Raw genomic sequence first — 23489 nt, 5'->3', positions numbered from 1 at the left:
TATAATAGTTAAATTAATTCTTTTTAGCATGTTAAATTTTTTTAAAATTTAGTCTTTGCCTTGAGAATTGTGTCGCACACTAAGTGTTCGATAAAATACTTAAGAGAGAAATTGTTGGATTTGAAAGCGGTTTTAAATGGGTTGAAACATGATCCTAGATAAACTCGTGATCCTAGATAAATGGGTTAAAGCAGATTTGAAAGTGGTTAGGTAGACCGTCTAGTATTTGGAATGACGTGATCCTAGATAAACTCGTTGACACATTACTGTTGAGAGTCATAAAACTTTATAACAAATGAAAATTTTTAAATTTTCTCAAAATTTTAGGTTTTAAAAAAATTCAAATGGTTGAATTTTTTAGGAACATTACAACATGAAACGGGGAATGGATCCGAGATGGAGGTGAAAATCAAAACCTGTGCATGGATGAAAGTGAGGATGTACTTAGTCTTGCCCCGCCCCATCCTAAATTCTTATTAATGAAATTACTAATATACCCTTATTTTATTATAAAATAACATTTAAATTATATATATTTTTTCAACCCTAAGATCCTAATTCCTAACCTTAAAAATGGCCCCCCCTTTCTCTCCTCTTTCCTTTCTCTAAGAGTTCTAAAGAATGACCATTTAAATCTTGTACCGGGGGAAAACGGGAATCCATCCAAACTTGCCTCATTTGGGATGGGGATGGAGGATATGAAATGGAAAATGGACCGGAGATGGAGGGCAAAATTTTGAAAGGGGGCAGCGGTGGAGAGCTTGTACCCGGCACCCGCCCCTGTCCACTGCCATCCCTACCAACAACCATATTATGAAAACCTCTTTGGATTCATAAGAAAAAAGAGAAGTATGATATACAGGCTAAAATGAAAGTGGGACCGGAACCCAAGATTACAAAATTTTGACCCGGAACCGAACATGAAAAATCTTTGTGAGCTATTGGGGTTGCCAAGAACTCAGTTTTGAAATCCATAATTTCCCAACCTTTCTAATTCCAACCAATTCAGTCCTGGTTTACTCATTAGCTAGTGCGTCCAATAGTCAATGGGAAAATTTGAAAATCCCTGAATTCTTGATTTTTGGTGTCATCAATACACAATAATGCCAAAGTTCTTAGAATTCCTATTTCTCAGTGACAACGATCTCTCCAGAAAACCAGGTTTTACTAGTTAGTAGTCTCGGGTTGCAAAATCCTGGAAATTCTTGATTCCTGGTGAGAACAACATTCCCCCTTCTAGGCTGACCTAATCGGCTAGATAACCCCTTGCTAGACTTCACCTATGTCACAATGACACGCCATATAGGGATTGCCATTGGTACACGTTATGACACATACAAACATTAATTTAATATTATAAATAATTTCTAATTACTTTTTAAAAATATTTCAATAATATATATATATATATATGTATAAAATCAAAAAATAATTTTTTATTGATTAAAATATTAAAAAAATTCCATGTGACCCTATCTTACTTTTTAAAAAAAATTCAAACATGCTTGTCGAACTCGTGTTACATATGGGGTCCTTCCATAACATTGTGATACAGGACTTCACCAACCAAGGAAATCTCTGTAGCCCTCAATGCACTCGCAAAAATATTCATTCCAATCACCATGTATGGACTATTACAATAATGACAACGATGAGTTTACGATCAATGATGTGTAGCTATTGAAAATTGCACTTAATAGAAAAATATTAGTAGTTTGCACCTACCCTATCTCTTGACTATCACATGCTATATGCTACCAAACCCCTTCGTTTTTCCTATTTAATTTCACTGTCGCGCAATTATATCAATTGCATGTCATGACAAATTGTTTATTCTACTGTTTGATGCCTTCAAAAACTTCATGATGGCATAGAAAAAGCACCAAGCACTATATTATTCACATTGACTTTCGGTTTATCCTGCTCCTGTTTTTGCATGATCTTCATAATTAATTTATTTATTACTCCCTGAGCATAGACAAAAATGTACAAGTTCTATCTCCACAAGCTATCACATTATTTTTTTTTTTGAAAGGCAAGCTCGGGGTTAGTCCGACCCCTACCAGACATGTCTTAAGCCCCATGGGCCTTCAGCTTGGCACGGGACCCCGCTTACATGGGATACCACCTGTGTGGTAAGCTATCACATTATTAAGAGAGAGAAGCCCGTAACAGTGGATGAGCAAATCGTCCACTCAGACGCGGCTGACGGGGTGCAGATCATCAGTGAGTTTTTTTTTTTTAAGTCCTTTTTTTTCACCAAGCACATTAGTGGCAGTCAAATCCAACACCAGACACACGTTCGATGCACATCCAGTGTTTAAGACACTCACTATTATTGTCACGGGCTTACTTTTTTCAATAAGCCAATGTAGCGCGATAGTCCTTCCTTACTGTCGTAAGCCTTTTTATTGCTCTGTCATGGGCATAGGATGCTTCACAAACCCGCGATGCACCATGTTGTCCAGCCTAACGACCAAATGTTACGTACCTACACGTTTTCATATGCTGAATCATTTTTATTGGCCCTGCGCACTAACTCGTGCACAGCTGCCTAGTGAAAGCTGATCAAGTGCATTTCCAAATGCGTATTCTATGTAGTCCATGCCGCTTAATGCATAGAAATCTGTAAAACCCCCTCCGGCAAAGTCGCCGGAGGGGATAGACATTAAAAATTTAAAATAAAAAAAATTTGGAAACTGTGGTTTCCCCAAAAAGGAAACCGCGTAACGGAGGGGGGAGGATAAGCCTCACCCCCCAAAATCCGCGGAGGGTGAGGGTTATCCTCACCCTGCGTGAGGGTTATAAAAACCCTCACGCAGCCTCCTTCCACCGCACCAAACGAGCGACAGAGGGAGAGAGACAGAGAGTGAAGGGGGAGCGAGAGAGAAAGAGAGAAGGACTTACCGGCGGCAGCGACCGCAGCGACGGCGGCGAGGTGAGTCTTCGCCTTCCTCCCCATCTCCTTCTTCATTTTTCTTTTCGGTTGGAAGCACAGAGGGCCGGCAGCCATGGCTGCCGGCGAGTTTCAGAAAAAAAAAAAATTGAAACAGAGTGGGTGGGAGAGAGAGAGAGGGGATCGGCCAGCCGGCCGACGCCGGTGGCCGATCTCCTTGCGTTGGGGGCGGACGGCACTGGCCGCCGGCCGATGCCCCCAGGTATTCGGGGGGAGGGTCGGCCGGAGGCCGCCCCTCCCTGTAACCGAAAAGGGGGCTTTGCCCCTTTCGATTTTTTTAAGAGGGAGGACCGGTTCGGTCCGGGCATCCGGACCGAACCGGGTCGGTCTGGGGGCGACCCAGACCGAGCCCACCGGTCTGGGTCGCGCCCAGACCGAGCCCTTCTTTTTAAAAAAAAAAAAATGTGTTTGGGGTGAACCGGTTCGGGTCGAACCGGTTCAGACCCAAACCGGTTTGATGGACCGGTTCGGGTCAAACCGGTTCAGACCCGAACCAGTGGGGTGAACCGGTTCGGGTCGAACCGGTTCAGACCCAAACCGGTTTGAGGGACCGGTTCTGGTCGAACCGGTTCAGACCGAACCAGTTGGGTGAACCGGTTCGGGTCGAACCGGTTCAGACCCAATCCAGTTGGGTGACCCGGTTCATACCCAAATCTGTTGGGTGAACCGGTTCGGGTCAAACCGGTTTAGACCCAATCAGACTTTCTGGATCTAGTCAGCAATTTTGGATCCAGTTATGAGAAGGATCTAAATCCAAACAGACAGGGTTTGGATCCAGATCAGGATTGGATCTGAAAATAGTTTCGGAGTGGCCCGAATCCGAAATGTACTAAGGGATCCATTTGGATCCGTGAGATCCATTTCAGTAAAACGGGCATATCTTCGCACTCCAAACTTGGAATCGAGTGAGGTTTGGTGCGTTGGATTCGTATTGAAGAGGGGAATCCAATAGTTTGTGAAATTTAGTTAAACCAGAAATGTAGAAACCGTGGTTTCTTTAATAAGATTCGAGAAGGGTATTTTGGTAATTTTAGTAAGAAGTTTGTGAACTGATTAAAGTATATTACCTTAATGACCAGATTCTAGTGTTAGAGCTTCGTGAGGCTCAATTTCAGAGAGAGCACAGAATCAGCACTTGACGTAAGGGATGTTATAAGTAATCTTAGATGTAAATAAACACTGTTACGTTGTTTGTTATTTGTGTTTATTTAGGCATGATAGTTTTTGAGAGACCATGACATGCATAAATTTCATGCTTGACAGTATAAGTTAAAATTTTATACATATGTGCTATGCAAGTTAGTTTGGTAAGTCATGCATGATGAAAAGAAATTTTATTGAGATTGCATGTCTAGATCATTGATTTATATCATGCATTGTGATGAGATATATTTGGATTACAGTCCCTTTTAGTCTATTCATGTTGTATGAATGAACATTGTTGAGATCAACATGCATGACCCCTTAAATCTCGGAAGTGGCGACCTGTGGCAAGGGCTACCTGGTTCGCGGCTAGAGTGCAGCCACCATGGAGAGTGGGACGCCAGCGATTTAATGATGTGGAGACACTACATCATTGCATGCTAAGTGAGAGCGGTGTGAGTCCTAACGTCATCATGAGATTAAGAATGAGATTGTTGTGATTATTCATGACACCACTCGTGAGGGAACGAGTGAACTTTATAAGTGAGAGTTTGTTCAATGTGTGAACCTAGTTATGACTTAGGATTTCACTCACACTGGTTTGGGACTCTAGAGGATTATGGATGGTTGATAACCATCATGTTAGGATGTAGCATGAACCATGTCGAGATTGAGAGCTTGACCTCCCGGCTAGCTACCGGTGGGGTCCCCGTGGTGGTTCACCGCAGTGCCTGGTGGTCTGGGGACCACTGGGAGTGTATGGTTCATTGTCTGGCCAACATGTAGAATTGGGGTGTTCTACAGGGTTGCTACGCCCATAGATGACTATTACCGGTATAGCCAGCCTAGTGATAGTTGTGTGAAAGAGAGTATTTGAGAATGATAATGGGAGAAATTAAAATATACAAACATGTGTGGTGTATCGAGAATTAAAATAAAACTAGGGGCTTAGAGCCCACTACACTTGTAAATTATTGTTTATTTACTTATAATTATTTCTTACTGGGTTGTAGACTCACCCCCATTTTTGTTTAATTACAACTGTAGGTTCCAGGCATTAGCTCATTCACTCGTGAGCCACTTCTTCTTCTTCAGCAGAGCATTGGTATCTTTTACTTTCCTTGTCATTGAATAAAATGTATTTGCTTTATTTTATTATGAATGATGAACAATTGTAAGGAAAAAGTTGATTTATGAGAATGAAATAAATTTTTTTTTTTAGCCACATTTTCACTGTGTAAGCTTTGCACTCTTCCCTCTGGGAAGTAATACCAACCGAACTCGGACTCCTGAGGTCCCAGATCGGGGTGTTTACAAAGTGGTATCAGAGCCAGGTTTACACAGAAAAACTGTTCATCATTCGTAATAAGACTCAATGACAAGATGTAAGTCTCTGCTTGTATAATACACGTTAGTGATTAAATTATTGTGTAATTAGGAATAGCTAGCGAATGAGGAAACCACGAAGACCCAAGGGCTAAAGACCTTGCTGAGCCTTCCGTCAGAGGGAGAAAGGTGTTCATCACTGCAATGGTAATGACTACCTAAGTCATGACAAACATGTCGTAAATAGTTATAGATCTTACACCACGATCGTCATCAATTTACATCATATCTAGGAGAAGAGATACGTATCGACATGACTACATTGACACTACTTTCGGGCAATAGTCATAGTCCTATGAGCGTGAGACTCACCAATCCCACAGTAAGAGATCTTGATCAGTACGTGGTCAGATGATGAGAGATTAGATGATGGCTCGATAAGGAGTTACAAGGAGAGCATCCCTTAGCGCAAACTTTGCGTTTCAGGGAGGGTTTTGTATGACTAGTGCAAGGGCACAACATATGTTCTGAGCCATTTAGGTGACTGCCATGAGTGTAACCAATTGAGGAATTATAAATCTGATCGAGGAGTTTATTGCTGAAGAAAATAGGAGATGAATAATTCAGACCATAGACACAATATGACTTGAATACGTCTCCTCCGACCCACCTTCAATCAATGCAAAAGAGTTCAAGAAGAGAACCAAGCTTCAGATAGATCGAAGAGGAACATGACGATGAATTTAGGGATACTTAGCTTTATTTAGTCTAGTTCGATTATCTATTACTTTGCTTTGTGTTCTTCTTGTTTGCTTAGTAATATTTTATTTATGTGTACTTGGATGAGCAATAAAATAAGACATTTTTAAGCAACTGAGTGGCGTAATCGTTAATATGTGATAGAATTTTTATACGAGTATAAATGAATCAAATAAGAAGCCTATTACGCGATTAATTTAATATAGCTACACATAGTTTTACCATTTCAACTTTTAGAAAGCGGTTGCCAGTGACACCTTCTCGATTGAGTGTTTCTTACTTAATAGAGACCTCTATAGGAGAAACCACTATTGTGGATACGGTGTATCCTAATTGCGTTGTGATAATTGAAGATCGAGAGTTGCCTGTGAATTTGTTGCAACTCGACTTCAAGGATCTAGATGTTGTTCTAGGCATGGATTGGTTGTCGGACCATCATGTCACTATCGATTGTAGAAGAAAGTGTGTCAGCTTTCAGATACCCCATACTCCAACTTTCACATACCAGGGTGTTAGAAAGTTACATAAGCCAGCTGTCATATCGTGTTTGAAGGCCAATATATATATTAAAAAAGGATGCATGGTATTCTTGGCGTACATGAAAACCGAAGAGAAAGAAGATCTCTCAATATCAGATGTAGAAATAGTCCGTGAATATGATGATGTCTTTCCAGAAGATCTTCCAGGTCTCCCTCCTGATCGGGAGACTGAGTTCCAAATCGATCTAGTTCCGGGAACAACACCCATTTCGAAGGCTCCCTATCGGATGGGCCCTGCGGAACTCAAGGAACTCAAGGAGCAAATACAGGAGTTATTGGAGAAAGGATTTATTCGACCTTCAGTATCTCCTTGGGGTGCTCCAATTTTGTTCGTGAAGAAGAAGGACGGATCACTGCGTATGTGTATAGACTATCGTCAATTGAATGCAGTAACCATAAAGAATAAATACCCTTTGCCGAGAATCGATGATTTGTTCGATCAACTGCAAGGAGCAGAATGCTTCTCGAAGTTGGATTTGAGATCAGGTTATCATCAATTGAGAATTAAGAAGGAAGATGTGGCCAAGACAGCATTCAGATCAAGATATGGCCATTATGAATTTATGGTCATGCCGTTTGGTCTGACCAACGCGTCAGCTGCCTTCATGGACATGATGAATAGAGTTTTCAGACCCTATTTGGACAAGTTTGTTGTGGTATTCGTTGATGACATCCTCATATACTCTACCTCGAAGAAGCAACATGAAGAGCATCTGAAGATTGTCCTGCAGACACTTATAGAACATAAGCTCTATGCCAAATTCTCTAAGTGTGCTTTTTGGTTAGAACAAGTGTCATTCCTTGGACACATTGTTTCTAAAGATGGGATTATGGTAGACCCTGCAAAGATTGAAGTAGTCACCAATTGGTCAAGACCCAAGAATCCTACTGAGATTCGCAGCTTTTTGGGATTAGCTGGGTACTATCGGAGATTCGTTGAAGGATTCTCGTTGTTGGCGGCTCCTATGACGAAACTCACAAAGAAAGATGTAAAGTTCGAGTGGAATGAGAAATGAGAGCAAAGTTTTCAGGAGATAAAGAAGCGTTTGACCACTGCTCCAGTGTTGGTCTTACCTTCTGGATCTGGAGGTTTCACTATTTATAGTGATGCCTCTCACAAAGGATTGGGTTGTGTTCTGATGCAACACGAAAAAGTGATAGCTTATGCATCTCGTTAGCTCAAAACACATGAAGTCAACTATCCGACGCATGATCTGGAGTTAGCAGCAGTAGTTTTTGCCCTTAAGATATGGAGGCACTACCTCTATGGCAAGCAATTTGAGATCTTTACCGACCATCAAAGCCTTAAGTATCTGTTTTCTCAGAAAGATTTGAATTTGAGGCAAAGGAGATGGTTGGAATTTCTGAAAGACTATGATTTCGAGTTAAAGTATCATCCGGGTAAAGCGAATGTTGTCGCTGATGCTCTTAGCAGAAAGGCAGGAGCTCTAGCTAGACTTGCAGACTGGGAGTTATTTTCTTCGGTGGCTCATCAGAAGGCAGAAGCTCAATGCTTACCAGGTCGATTATTATTTGTACAAACCACATTGAAGTCAGAATTGTGGGATCAAATTAAGGAAAAGCAACTCTTAGACCCAGAATTTATGCAAGTAAGAAAGAAGATCTCAAAAAAATATAGAATCAGAATTCAATATTGATGATCAAGGACTTCTTAGATTTTGTCAAAGAGTTTGCATTCCCAAAGATGATCAACTTAGAAATCTGTTGATGGAAGAGGCACATCATTCTAGATATGCCATCCATCCCGGTAGCACCAAAATGTATCGAGATCTGAAAGATACGTTTTGGTGGAATGATATGAAGAGAGACATTGCTGAGTTTGTTAGCAAATGTCTAGTATGTCAGCAGGTAAAGATTGAGCACCAAAGACCAGGTGGTCTTTTGCAACCACTCCCCATACCCGAATGGAAGTGGGCGGATATATCAATGGACTTCGTTTCGGGGCTTCCTAAGACGAAGAATGGGATGGATTCAGTATGGGTGATTGTCGACAGGCTAACTAAGTCAGCTCACTTTTTAGTTTGTAAGACAACTCACTCGTGTGACCAACTGGCTCAATTGTTTATTAGAGAAATTGTGAGACTTCATGGAGTACCAGATTCAATTGTTTCAGATAGAGACTCGAAGTTCACATCGCAATTTTGGCAAAGTTTTCAAGAAGCTATGGGGACGCAGTTAAAAATGAGTACAACTTTTCACCCTCAGTCAGATGGTCAGTCAGAGCGAACCATTCAGACCCTTAAGGACATGCTCCGGGCATGTAGTTTGGAGTATAGCGACTCGTGGAATGATATTTTGCCATTAATGGAGTTTGCCTACAACAACAACTTTCAAGCAAGTATAGGCATGGCTCCATTTGAGGCATTGTATGGTCGACGATGTCGAACACCATTGTGTTGGGATGAAGTCGGAGAAAAGAGTTTATAGGACCAGAGATGGTTCAACGAATGGCAGATCAAGTGAGATTCATTCGAGAACGTCTTCTCACAGCACAAAGTCGACAGAAGAGTTATGCGGATAAAAGACGTCGTGAGTTGAAATTTGAGCAAGGCGATCACGTGTTTTTAAAGATATCTCCGTTTAAGGGAGTAATGCGTTTTGGTCGAAGAGGAAAGTTGAACCCCAGATATATTGGACCTTTTGAGATACTTGCGAGGGTTGGTTAGGCAGCATACTGGTTAGCTCTACCACCTTCTTTATCTCGAATTCACAACGTATTCCATGTCTCCATGTTACGGAAGTACGTGCCAGATCCCTCCCATATATTGGATACAGTCGAGACTGTATTAGATTTGCAAGATGATCTGAGTATGAGAGAAAAGCCCATCGAGATCCTGGACACGAAAGTGAAAAAGCTCAGAAACAAGGAGTTATCTTTGGTTTTAATCAGATGGAGCCATCACAGCAATAAGGAGGCTACGTGGGAGCGTGAATCTGATATCCGCGAACAATTTCCACATTTGCTTCCAGGTAAGATTCGGGACGAATCTTCTTTTAAGGGGGGTAGAATTGTAAAACCCCCTCCGGCAAAGTCGCCGGAGGGGATAGACATTAAAAATTTAAAAAAAAAAAAATTGGAAACTGCGGTTTCCCCAAAAGGGAAACCGCGTAACGGAGGGGGAAGGATAAGCCTCACCCCCAAAATCCGCGGAGGGTGAGGGTTATCCTCACCCTGTGTGAGGGTTATAAAAACCCTCACGCAGCCTCCCTCCACCGCACCAAACGAGCGGCAGAGGGAGAGAGACAGAGAGTGAAGGGGGAGAGAGAGAGAGAGAAGGACTTACCGGCAGCAGCGACGGCGGCGAGGTGAGTCTTCGCCTTCCCCTCCATCTCCTTCTTCGTTTTTCTTTTCAGTTGGAAGCACAGAGGGCCGGCAGCCATGGCTGCCGGTGAGTTTCAGAAAAAAAAAAAAAAACTGAAACAGAGAGTGGGTGGGAGAGAGAGAGAGGGGATCGGCTAGCCGGCCGATGCCGGTGGCCGATCTCCCTACGTTGGGGGCGGCCGGCACCAGCCGCCGGCCGATGCCCCCAGGTATTCGGGGGGAGGGTCGGCCGGTGGCCGCCCCTCCCTGTAACCGAAAAGGGGGCTCTGCCCCTTTCGGTTTTTTTAAGAGGGAGGACCGGTTCGGTCCGGGTATCCGGACCGAACCGGGTTGGTCTGGGGGCGACCCAGACCGAGCCCACCGATCTGGGTCGCGCCCAGACCGAGCCCTTCTTTTTAAAAAAAAAAAATGTGTTTGGGGTGAACCGGTTTGGATCGAACCGGTTCAGACCCAAACCGGTTTGATGGACCGGTTCGGGTCGAACCGGTTCAAACCCAAACCAGTGGGGTGAACCGGTTCGGGTGGAACCGGTTCATACCCAAACCGGTTTGATGGACCGGTTCGGGTCAAACCGGTTCAGACCCGAACCAGTGGGGTGAACCGGTTCGGGTCGAACCGGTTCAGACCCAAACCGGTTTGAGGGACCGGTTCTGGTCGAACCAGTTCAGACCGAACCAGTTGGGTGAACCGGTTCGGGTCGAACCAGTTCAGACCCAATCCAGTTGGGTGACCCGGTTCATACCCAAATCTGTTGGGTGAACCGGTTCGGGTCAAACCGGTTCAGACCAAATCAGACTTTCTAGATCTAGTCAGCAATTTTGGATTCAGTTATGAGAAGGATCTGAATCCAAATAGACAGGGTTTGGATCCAGATCAGGATTGGATCTGAAAATAGTTTCGGAGTGGCCCGAATCCGAAATGTACTAAGGGATCCATTTGGATCCGTGAGATCCATTTCAGTAAAATGGGCATATCTTCGCACTCCGAACTCAGAATCGAGTGAGGTTTGGTGCGTTGGATTCGTATTGAAGAGGGGAATCCAATAGTCTATGAAATTCAGTCAAACCAGAAATGTAAAAACCGTGGTTTCTTTAATAAGATTCGGGAAGGGTATTTTGGTAATTTTAGTAAGAAGTTTGTGAACTGATTAAAGTATATTACCTTAATGACCAGATCCTAGTGTTAGAGCTTCGTGAGGCTCGATTTCGGATAGAGCACAGAATCAGCACTTGAGGTAAGGGATGTTATAAGTAATCTTAGATGTAAATAAACACGGTTACGTTGTTTGTTATTTGTTTTTATTTAAGCATGATAGTTTTTGAGAGACCATGACATGCATAAATTTCATGCTTGACAGTATGAGTTAAAATTTTATACATATGTGCTATGCAAGTTAGTTTGGTAAGTCATGCATGATGAAAAAAAAATTTATTGAGATTGCATGTCTAGATCATTGATTTATATCATGCATTATGATGAGATATATTTGGATTAGAGTCCCTTTTAGTCTATTCATGTTGTATGAATGGACATTGTTGAGATCAGCATGCATGACCCCTTAAATCCCGGAAGTGGCGACCTGTGGCAAGGGCTACCTGGTTCGCGGCTAGAGTGCAGCCACCATGGAGAGTGGGCCGCCGGTGATTTAATGATGTAGAGACACTACATCATTGCATGCTAAGTGAGAGCGGTGTGAGTCCTAACGTCATCATGAGATTAAGAATGAGATTGTTGTGATTATTTATGACACCACTCGTGAGGGAACGAGTGAACTTTATAAGTGAGAGTTTGTTCAATGTGTGAACCTAGTTATGACTTAGGATTTCACTCACACTGGTTTGGGACTCTAGAGGATCATGGATGGTTGATAACCATCATGTTAGGATGTAGCATGAACCATGCCGAGATTGAGAGCTTGACCTCCCGGCTAGCTACCGGTGGGGTCCCCGTGGTGGTTCACTGCAGTGCCTAGTGGTCTGGGGACCACTGGGAGTGTATGGTTCATTGTCTGGCCAGCATGTAGAATTAGGGTGTTCTACAGGGTTGCTACGCCCATAGATGGCTATTACCGGTATAGCCAGCCTAGTGATAGTTGTGTGAAAGAGAGTATTTGAGAATGATAATGGGGGAAATTAAAATATACAAACATGTGTGGTGTATCGAGAATTAAAATAAGACTAGGGGCTTAGAGCCCACTACAATTGTAAATTGTTGTTTATTTACTTATAATTATTTCTTACTGGGTTGTAGACTCACCCCCATTTTTGTTTAATTACAACTGTAGGTTCCAGGCATTAGCTCATTCACTCGTGAGCCACTTCTTCTTCTTCAGCAGAGCATTGGTATCTTTTACTTTCCTTGCCATTGAATAAAATGTATTTGCTTTATTTTATTATGAATGATGAACAATTGTAAGGAAAAAGTTGATTTATGAGAATGAAATAAAAAGTTTTTTTTTTTAGCCATGTTTTCACTGTGTAAGCTTTGCACTCTTCCCTCTGGGAAGTAATACCAACCGAACTCGGACTCCTGAGGTCCCAGATCGGGGTGTTTACAAAATCTCATACCAGCTATCACTTTCGTAAGAAGCATAAACTTTGTCTTAGCCTTGCGCGTCATGAAGCGTATTGCAGCTTCATGTGCACAATAAAGCAAAACCTCATCACTGAAGAAACAAGATCTTGCGGCCCCAGTCCGAAGACTAGTTGATGATTGAACACCATAGCAAAGAGCACCACCCTTACTCATTCGCCGGTGCCTAGGCATTCACTTGCCTAGCCCCGAGTCACCATACTCGATTGGAATCACCTAAGGTGATTTTTGGAGGAATTAGCCCTAACCCACACGCACTCTCGTGCGTCCAACCGCTATGCGTAGGACACTCTTGCAAGCCAAGAGGTCCTTAACCAAATCCCGAAAGGCAACATCATCAGATCTGCTGGCACTGCTTAACCGAACAACACTCCACGTCTATACCGTCACACAACAATGCACTAATGACAATACCGATGTCTATCGCATGTGGTGCTACCATCGCACGTCACCGATCAAGGAAACACATACTGTGCGTTCCTACATTCGATGCATTTTTCACTCAGTAGAGCTCTGCACTACACATATCCTATTTATTTATAGATTGACTTCTATAAATAAATAAATAAATAAATAATATATATATAAAGAAAATTAGCATGTTAGAACAGGTTTAACTTCAAACTCGGTCAAATGTGCGGCATAATGTTGTGCATTCTTTTTTTTTCAAAAAAATGGCAATTAGTGGCAGTTTTAAACCTCCACTAATTGCCATTTTTTTGCTCAGAGATTTAGCACAGTCAAGACAGCTGCCAAATCTCGTGAGCGCACAAACAAAAAAATGATAAATTACATGATCAAACGGTGACGCTTCGTCCCATGTATCATCAAACACTACTGTATATAAGTGAAAGCTTTCCTTTTCACTTGGGCATGGTTAATATGCTACCAAACTGGATCCATTTAGTCAGATTTTGATTAATAAATAGTTCATTTGGGTATGGAGAGTTCATCAGTGAATCTGAGAACTTATGTAGTGGTTCAATATTTTTAATCTCTTTAGCGCAGTAGTGAATTTGGATTCAACAAGGGCACCAAGGTCTAACCGGCCACAAGGGCTTCACACATGTGGCTAGGTGAGTTGGCTCTAGGCTTTCAAGTTGAAGAAGGAAATGAGAGTTGATATTAGGGTGCGTGTTCTTTGTCGCAAGACCTAAAATAGAAAACTATCCCCTGTGGCTGTGGGTAGGGTGACAGTACTGCAGACACTTGGTCTCAGGCCCATGGTCAAAATGACGCCTCTCGGTACCTCCAACCATAAAGGCGGTCTCTCCATGGTAAATAAAACAAAGGTACAAATTCAATAAAAATCATGTACGAAATTTTAACCAGAATTCCAATGCTCATGACACTTGGTAGGGTCACCTGAGTGGTAGCGAGCCTAGGGAGAAGGTGCATGCTGTCCCCTTTGTTCCAGGTTCGACTCCCACCGGTGCACGGGCGCCTTTCATTAGTGGGTTTCACAACGGCTTAGTGATCCCTTCGGTGGAGAACTTCATCATAAGGCGCAGTAAAAACGAATCTAGATCCAACCTCGAATTTTGAGCTAAGCCCATTTCCCCCCACGTTCCACGTCTAGTATTTTAGGAAAGGGATCATGGGGTATCCATAAATCTCTCTCTCTCTCTCTCTCTCTCTGTGACAAGGTCTTGCAGGGCTCTGATCTGGTCCTAAATGAGCCTACTTCGGTCAAGCAGCTCATTGACAGCGCTAGTGGAGACTAGGACTAATGTTCTACTTAAAAAAAGCATGACAGGTCGAATGCGGATTACAAATTCAAGGGGAAAATAAATTTATAAGACATGAATTGCGTTCTAGACAAGACAATCTGATCAGTGAGTTTGGAAAATTGTTGTCCACTCATTAACTCTCATAAACACAATTCATTGAGCGGGTTCCACACATCATATTGAAGAAATATACTGTTTCTGTCTTGTCAAGTCACATCAAACTTAATTTTGTTATTAATGCCCTATAACAATTGATTATCCCAATCCATTAATAGTTTCCTAATAGTGCATTGACCAGCTGCACCTGGATAACACCCAGATGAGTCTAGTGTACTATTGAGCTATAGGTCTAATCTTTATAGGACGGCCTAACTGGGAATCCTTTTTAATTGATACCTAGAAATTTTCATGCACATATGGTGTTCAGTCAGGTTTACAGGAAAATAGAGTAGAAACAAACACCTGTGATTACTCATGCACATCAGCAAGATCCTCCATTTGAAGTTGTGTCCTTACCTATAACAAATCAGAAGTATTATTAGATGCTCACCTCATGAATCACAAAACAATCATGACTAATGCTGAATCCAATACCCTTTTTGAGTTAAAGATTTTAAGTTTCTAATTAGACATTATTGTTGGGAAATTGCCACTAATACAATCACTGTATAAGATAACTTAAAAAACTCTATATACAAATGTGTGAATAATTGATTGTTGAATAGGCTTAAGAGGCATCTAACCACTAAATGACTTGAGAAAATATAGGAAATTAGAGAATTCAGATGGCGCGGTTATAAATTTAAGAAGGTAGAACTTTAAAAATGTAGCAGTATAAGCTGGTTTTTCTGCCAATAAATGTGAAACTTAACAATTGAAGGCCTTAAACAAAAGTTGTAGTGACACAACAAAGAAATACAACTAATGAGGAATTGCTAATTTGACAAAAACATGAATGATTGGATCTTTTAATATGGTCACCACTACTAACTTTTGTCCATCAATAATTGCTCTGCTAGGACCCAAAGACTGTTCAATATAGTACAAGTGAAACATTGATGTCAGTCATTTTGTCAATAACAATTATAGATCACAGTTAGCTGATCATGTCCATGGAGACACAAGAAAGTCAGATTGTCATGCATCACCTGACCAGTACTTAAATGTCATTTCATATGAATAGGAAAATGGAGCAAGACATGTGAAGGATTTATTAGTGCTCCACTTTTGAGTATTCTAGAATGGTTATCAACTTATGGTCAGTGTATGGTTTAAGGAAAAGGAGAAGAGTAGCCTACAAAAAGCAACCTAACATTTCAGTCAACCTAACATTTCAGTCATTACATTTAATCGCCTGCTTGTGTAATTTATATTTCAAAGATACGCTTGGTACTGAAAATCTTTCAATTGACCTTCGTTTTGACAAACAAAGTGCTTAAAATGCCCTCACTATTGATCTGTTTAAGAAAAGACCATAAGTTGAAGTAAAATGAGTTGTTTTACAAGGAAAGGACAAAAATGTTATTTTACACCTAAGGGAGGGATTTAAAATACATTCAGATAAATCAGGCAGTTGGATGTGATAATAAAATGTCGAACAATTTTTTGTAAATAGCTGATAAGTTAGGTGGCGCTTTGCGAGCTATTTATTTTGTTCTAAACAGTGATTTGTCTTTTTTTTTAGAGAAAACAGTAATATCATTGGTATTGAAACAGATTTTAGCAATACATTTCTAGGGGACGAGATGTCACCCTAATGCAAAAAAGAAGGCAGAAAATTTACAGAAAATGATACCACATCCTTTTCCAAATCTTGGGAGGTCAATCTAAATGAGATCTGAGTCCAGCCATTTGAATATGCACCTCGGTCGAAGCTCTCACATAATCCCAACTCTTGAAATTTTCTTTGAATGTTCTATCATTTCTTTCTATCTAAACGGTTCTCCAAGCAATTAGCAACCAACACCACCTCAGGAGTCTTTCCTTTGGAGATCATTCACCAATAATTGGATTCTAGCTGTAACGACCCCAAACTAACGCTAAAAAATTTTGTGATTTTTTTTTTAAGACAAATAAATAATTTTAAAACATTACGAAAAGATATCCTAAGGACCCAGAGCACATTACATATTTAATATACACAACACAACATACATTCCACATATAAAATAAATCAAACTATGAATTTAAATTGAATTGAATTTAATTTTAAAAAGTCCCCATTTAGGGTTTAACAAGTTTCTCCCAAATAATAAACTCACAACTCTATCAGAATCCGGGTCACCATATCATAACCCTCGCTCACTCTAGCAAGTTAGGTTCCTTCATCACTGAACCTAAGTGCTTAAAAAAAGTTTTTAAAAACAGGATAAGAATCAAAATTCTCATACGATACCCTCTCAAAATCTAACAATAAGAAAATTAACATAAATACAATCAAACATAAGTCCCCATTATCATTTAACTACATTATATTCTTAGCCCATAAGACACATTTCAGAGTATATTGGGATCCATGTCATTTCGTAACATAGTATCAGAGCCTGACATCTTGGTCTTGGTATCTTGTTTGTGTCTTCTAAAGAAAACTCTTAATTGATGAATGACTTACCAGATGATCTCACATTCCTGTATGAGTTTTATATTTGGTAAAGTGTCTATGGTAAAATTTTAAAAATTGTTTTTGGTATGTTATGTTAAAAAAATAGACATATTTTTTAAATTAATTAAAATTAAAGATTTATTGAAAATATATTATTGTTTTGTTGGATCTTGCATGAGCATGTTGTTTCAAAGTATATTTTGAGTATGCTAGTACTTTAGTTTTAACAAAACATATTAAAAATTATATACTAAGTAAATATGTGATTTCTTAAGAATTTTAAAATTATGATTACATGTTTTTTATGTTTTTTGCTTTAGTGTGTCCTTAGACACTTGTTGTGTTTATCTATTTGGAGCTTTGGTGGATACTTTTATTTTATCCTATCAACGATAAAATATTATTTTACTGTGTTAACCACTCGATTTAGTGTGTGAGCCCATTTTGTGGCTTGTATATGTTCGATTGATGCTTTGGTAGAACTCTTTGAGTGTCCACTTTGTTGATTTCATGAACAACTTTGGAAAATCATGTTTTCTTTCTTGTTAAAACTTAGTTTTAAAAATTCTTATTGTTGAGTCTTAAGTGGCTTTATGTGTTTTGTCCATTAATGATTTATTGACTTGGGTACTTGTGCCCTCTTTCAACTCTTAGTGGTTTCTTTTTGAACCGAATTTGTTCATACCTTCCTCTACTGTTTGGACATGTTTTTGGGTGTTCCTATCTCCGGCATCCAAGCTGGTACACACCCACTTTGGATCCATGTGAAAGAAGGAGAAATATAGTGTCTTCATGAGGTGCACCTCATACAAGGCAATGGTCAGCACTTCCCAAATGAAACTCTATACGAATTTCTTTATATTGTAGTGTACCAGATTTCCAATCATCTTTAAGCATTAATGAAAGCTTGAGAAAGAAACTCTGATTGATTCACTTGGCCTTCTTCAATTTGGGGCGATTCCCCATTATGCTAAAGTGCATCTAAGGCTCCAATAACTAGTCAAATTAATCGTTGGACCTAGTCCAATGGTTAGATTGGTTCCCCTTTCTCTCCTTTGAATCCCTCTCTTCTCTTTCTTATTCTCTATATAAAGGGTGTGTGTGTGTGCCTTTATAGAAGTGAGTGTGATGGGTAGTTTCTTAGGTTTTGAGTGTACGAGTGTTTTGTAGTGAGGTTCTTTTGTAATTTTTTATATTTTTTATATTTTTTTATTATTTAAATTTCATTCTTAATGAAAATATTTATTTTAAAGTCTTGTATTTTATGAGTATTTCTACTGTGAATGTGTGTTTAACTATATTGTATTCTTAGCTCATGGGACACATTTTAGAGTATATTGGAATCTACGTCATTTCATGACATGGCATCAGAGCCTGACATCTTAGTCTTGGTATCTTGTTTGTGTCTTCTAAAGAAAAATCTTAATTAATGAATAACTTGGACTAGATGATCTCACATTGTTGTATGAGTTCTATATTTGGTAAAGTGTCTATGGTAAAATTTCAAAAATTATTTTTTGTATGTTATGTTAAAAATTTAGACATATTTTTTAAATTAATTAAAATTAAAGCTTTATTTTAAATATATTATTGCTTTGTTGGCTCTTGCATGAGCATGTTGTTTCAAAGTATATTTTGAGTATGCTAGTACTTTAGTTTTAACAAAACATATTAAAAATTATATACTAAGTAAATATGTGATTTCTTAAGGATTTTAAAATTATGATTACATGTTCTTTATGTTTTTTGCTTTAGTGTGTCTTTAGACACTTGTTGTGTTTGTCTATTTGGAGCTTTGGTGGATACTTTTTTTTATCCTATCAACGATAAAATATTATTTTACTGTGTTAACCACTCAATTTAGTGTGTGAGCCCATCTTGTGGCTTGTATATGTTCTTTTAATGCTTTGGTAGAACTCTTTAAGTGTCCACTTTGTTGATTTGGTGAACTTTGAGAAACCTTGTTTTCTTCCATGTTAAAAGTTATTTTTAAAAATGCTTATTGTTGAGTCTTAAGTGACTTTATATATTTTGTCCATTGATGCTTTATTGACTTGGGTACTTGTGCCCTCTTGCAACTCTTAGTGGTTTCTTTCTTTGATATTTTATATCATGATTCTTAGAGATTTTATACTTGTTGCAAGATTTCTTATATGACATGTGAGTTTGTGATTAGAGAAAATTATGTATTGAACATCTATATAAAAGATCTTCATGAATCTCTACATATATTTCTTCATTGTCTCATAGTAGACTTATGATTTAGATTAAGCTTATTAAAACTATTATTCTTGTCTCCTGTTATTGAATCCTTGTGCCTTTGTGCACGTGTCCCTAGGGGTGGCAAAACCTAACACGACCCGCCAACCCGCCTCTTAGGCGGGTTCGGGTTGGGCTTAAACTAACATGTTTAATAAACGGTTTGACCCACCTACCCATTTATTAAACGGGTTGGGTTCGTGTTAGGGGTATGCCAACTCGGCTGACCCGTTTAATAAACGGGTTAGGCGGGCAGGTCAACCCGCCTACCAACCTGCCCGCTAATCCGCCAACCCATTTACCTGACCCAACCCATTTATTAAACGGGTTGGTGGGTCATGTCGGGTTACCCGTTTAATAAACGGGTCGGGTTCGTGTTTGCCACAGCCAACCCGTTTAATAAATGGGTCGGGTTCGGGTTGAGGTATGCTGACCCGCCAATCCGTCGGGTTGACTTGCCAATCTGACCCGATTGTCACCCCTATGTGTCCCTACAATGGCGAATTTATGAAAGATAATCTAAAACTTTTATATTCTCTGTGTTGATTACTTAAATTAAGCATGATCCTTGTTGATTTCTTGCTTGCTCAAAATTATGAAGAATGGTCATCATGTATTTCATATAATTGCATCAATTGACATATTGTTATGCATATGATTGCACTTTATTCATGCTAAAGTTTTCATCTATCTTTATTGAATTTGATTTGAAACTTGTTTTTTCAAATCAATAATTTGCCATGAACTCAACTATTTGGAAATTGATTTTTGTAAGTATTTATTGCCTTCTTATGGCATTAATTTTGTCTATCATAGAATTTTATATAATGCATCATCTCTCTTGGTCTTGTTGTTGGGTTAGGGTTAGCCATTGAGGTGAGTTATATGTGTACCTCATGTCATCTTATCAATCTAGATTCCTAAGGGCTATGAGTGATGTGCTATCACTTGTCTTGAGTCTGATTGATGGTTGATTGAACTCTAAACTCATTATTGTTGGTATTTCAAGTTAGTTGTTGAGGTGAGTTATGTGTGCACCTCAAATCATTTTATCAATCTGCAATTATCAAAGTTTATAAGTATCATGTTGACACCAGTATTGGATTTGATTGATAGTTGATTGACCTCTGAATCTATATATACTTTTGTTGATTCAGAGATGTTTATTGGGATGAGTTGTGTGTACCTCATTTTATATATGTTTAGATTGTCAACTTATGGTTTGACTTTAACTGACAGTTGTTTGATCTTTGGATTAGAGTGTGTTTTATCACTCATTTGTTGTATTATTATTGTTATTATGGATGTTTATAACTCTGTTTGTCTATGATGACTATCTATTTTTTAAACCATAGTGTTTCAAAAGATGGTTAAAATTAATATTCTTATTAATAACATTAGTGTATTTCTATTGCAAGCTTTCATACCTCGAGTGTCTTCTCCTTATTATGCATCTTATGTAAGTGTCATTATATGTAGACAAAAGATGTTTGTTCACACTTTTTTTTGTGTGTTTTTAACCCATCATTGGCATTGTGATTATACTCTTGCTCTAGTCGTTGATACACTTGTTTTTTTTAGTGTTATTATATGTAGACAAGAGATGTTTATTCACACTTTCGTGTGTGATTTTAGCTCATTATTGAGATTATGATTATGTTCTTCTTCTAGTCGCTGATATACTTGTTTGAGTGACATTATATGCAGACAAGAGATGTTTTATACACACCTTTGAGTTTGTCTTTGGCCCTTTGGTGGTTTTATGTTTATGTTATTGTTCTAGTCGTTGATACACTTGATTTTTCAGGATAGGAGGTCTAGTGAGGTGATTGCTTATGATGGTTAAACTAGTATTTTAATTTCTGAAATTCATTCAATATGATGCATGAGATTTTTAATCTCTTCATATTTTTTTCTAAACTCATTTGCTCTTTTATAAGAAATGGTTGTTGAAATATTTTCATGCATTTTGTATTTTAGTTGCATGAGTTGTTCCATAATTGATTGCCTTGCATAATTTGCATAAGTTTATGCATTTTCAAGAATATATTCAATAAAGAATATATTTTTAGTTGTTTGTGTTGCCCTTCATTGGCTCTTTGTATTGTCCCATAGTGGACTTGTGCATTTGCACTTTTGTGCTTATATTATGCCTTTATGCATTTATATTGTCTACTCTTAGATTTGTACGTGCTTTTGCACTTTTTTTTTGTAATTCTTACATGCTTTTCTAAGCATTTCATTAGTATGCCCATAGTGGCTATTGTGTGCATCTAATTGCGCTTGAGATCAATCTCACCTTGTATTACTTTTTGGTAAAACTAATGCTTGTGCACTCCTATTGTGTTTGTGTGGATCCTTATTGAGATCCTTTTTTTTGGCTTATTTTCAAACATGTGTTCTTAAAAGATTGTTTATTGTTATTAGTATTTGTTCCTCAAGTGGCTTTTTCATTGGTTCTAAATTATTGCATGATCCATTTATATATGCATTAGTTGTAGGTTTAAATATCGTTTCTAATTGATCTATGATTATTTATGTCTTCTACTGTGTAAAGATGATTTATTATTTATACTCCTTTATGAGTTATTTTTTCATATTATTAATAATGATGAAAATCCATGACTGTTATGCATTAATGTGCCTTTTATAATAGATGTATGTGTGCATGATTTTCATGAATGATTAAAGTGATAAATGACTATATATCACGTTTGAAATTTCTCAAAATTAATTTTTACTTTAAATGATTTTAAAAAATATTAATTTGACTTATTAAATATCCTTTATATGTTGTATGTTTGTATGATTGACCATCTTCTCTCCATAATATATAGTTATTTTTTATTAGATTGCTCTAGTTTTGCTCTCTTTACAAGTTCTCAAAATATTGGAGGCATTGATAATTCTAAAGACAATTCAAGCATATCAAGGAAGCTCTATAAGCCCCTTCAAGAATTTGTATTATGAGGAACATGTTGATATCTTATGTAATGTTTTTTTTTTTGTAATTGCAAACCTACGGTAAGTGACTATAAGTTTGAGGATGGAGTGTTAAGATATGTATATAATATTATATATGTACTTTATTTTATTCTCTATGTAAAGGGTAGGTGTCTGACTTTGTGGAAGTGAGTGTGATGGGTAGTTCTTAGGTTTTGAGTATATGAATGTTTTGTAGTGATGTTTTTTTATAATTTTTTATTTTTTTATATTATTTAAATTTTATCCTTAATAAAATTGTTTATTTTTAAGTTTTAAGTTCCAGGTGTATTTTTATTGTAAATATGTGCTTAACTACATTGTATTCTTGACCCATGAGATGCATTCCAAAGTGCATTAAGATCCATGTTATTTCGTGACACAATGAGCCTCTAAACTCTAGAGTCACAACTATGGAAAGACTTGGTGAAAGCCTTTGGTTTTTTATATAGGGATGAGACTTGTGCTCAACTTAAATGGTCTATCACCAATTCAGGGACATTTACTGTGGCCTCTTGCTATGAGGCGTGCATGATGGCCTGTGCGGATTTGTGGCCAAAGGAGGTTGTGTGGGGAGCAGGGTCATCACCTCATGCTCGTTTTTTCGCTTGAAACCTCTTGGTTGGAAGAATCAACACGGATCAATATCGGCTTGGCCTATTTTGGTTTTGCTCCAATTTTTCAATGGATTTTTAAGAAGGCTTGGCCTAATATAATTCTGATGGTGGATCAATCCTCTCGCTTTAGGTAACTGATATTTGGATCGGAATCTATTAGACATATTCAAAAAAATGGAGGAAGATTTGAAAGTGGTTGATGATATCGGCTTGGTGGCATGTTTTGGAGGAAAGGAATAATCTCTTGTTTCGGAAAAAGAGATGAAACTGTCGATTCAGGCAGATGTTTACTTTACTGCTAAGATGGTTTGGCCCAATCTTGATATTTAATGTTTTGGAGATAAGAAGCTAGGTCCTTTTTACTCTCTGGTGAAGGCTCTTGACTGATTTTTAATGTGATTTCTCATCTTATCACTCTCTTTGAGGGTTTGTCCTACAATTCACTTTTGACGATTTTGTCATTGTCATATCTAAATTTAATTTCTCAATAAAGTGTTTTAAATTACTCTAAAAAAAATACTTTTTTCTAAATTGATAGCCTTTCCATGTTTTATGACATCATTAAAAATTTGTTTTTCCTTCTTTATATAGTTGTCCAAAAAAAAAGTCTTACTTGCATGGCATCTTATAATTTTCAAAAA

The sequence above is a fragment of the Nuphar pumila genome, chromosome 3, assembly GCF_984573655.1.
Source record: "Nuphar pumila chromosome 3, dmNupPumi1.hap1.1, whole genome shotgun sequence".
NCBI classification, from domain to species: Eukaryota; Viridiplantae; Streptophyta; class Magnoliopsida; order Nymphaeales; family Nymphaeaceae; genus Nuphar; species Nuphar pumila.
The sequence above is the reverse complement of the archived record's forward strand: the minus strand, read 5'-3'. Positions refer to the sequence as shown.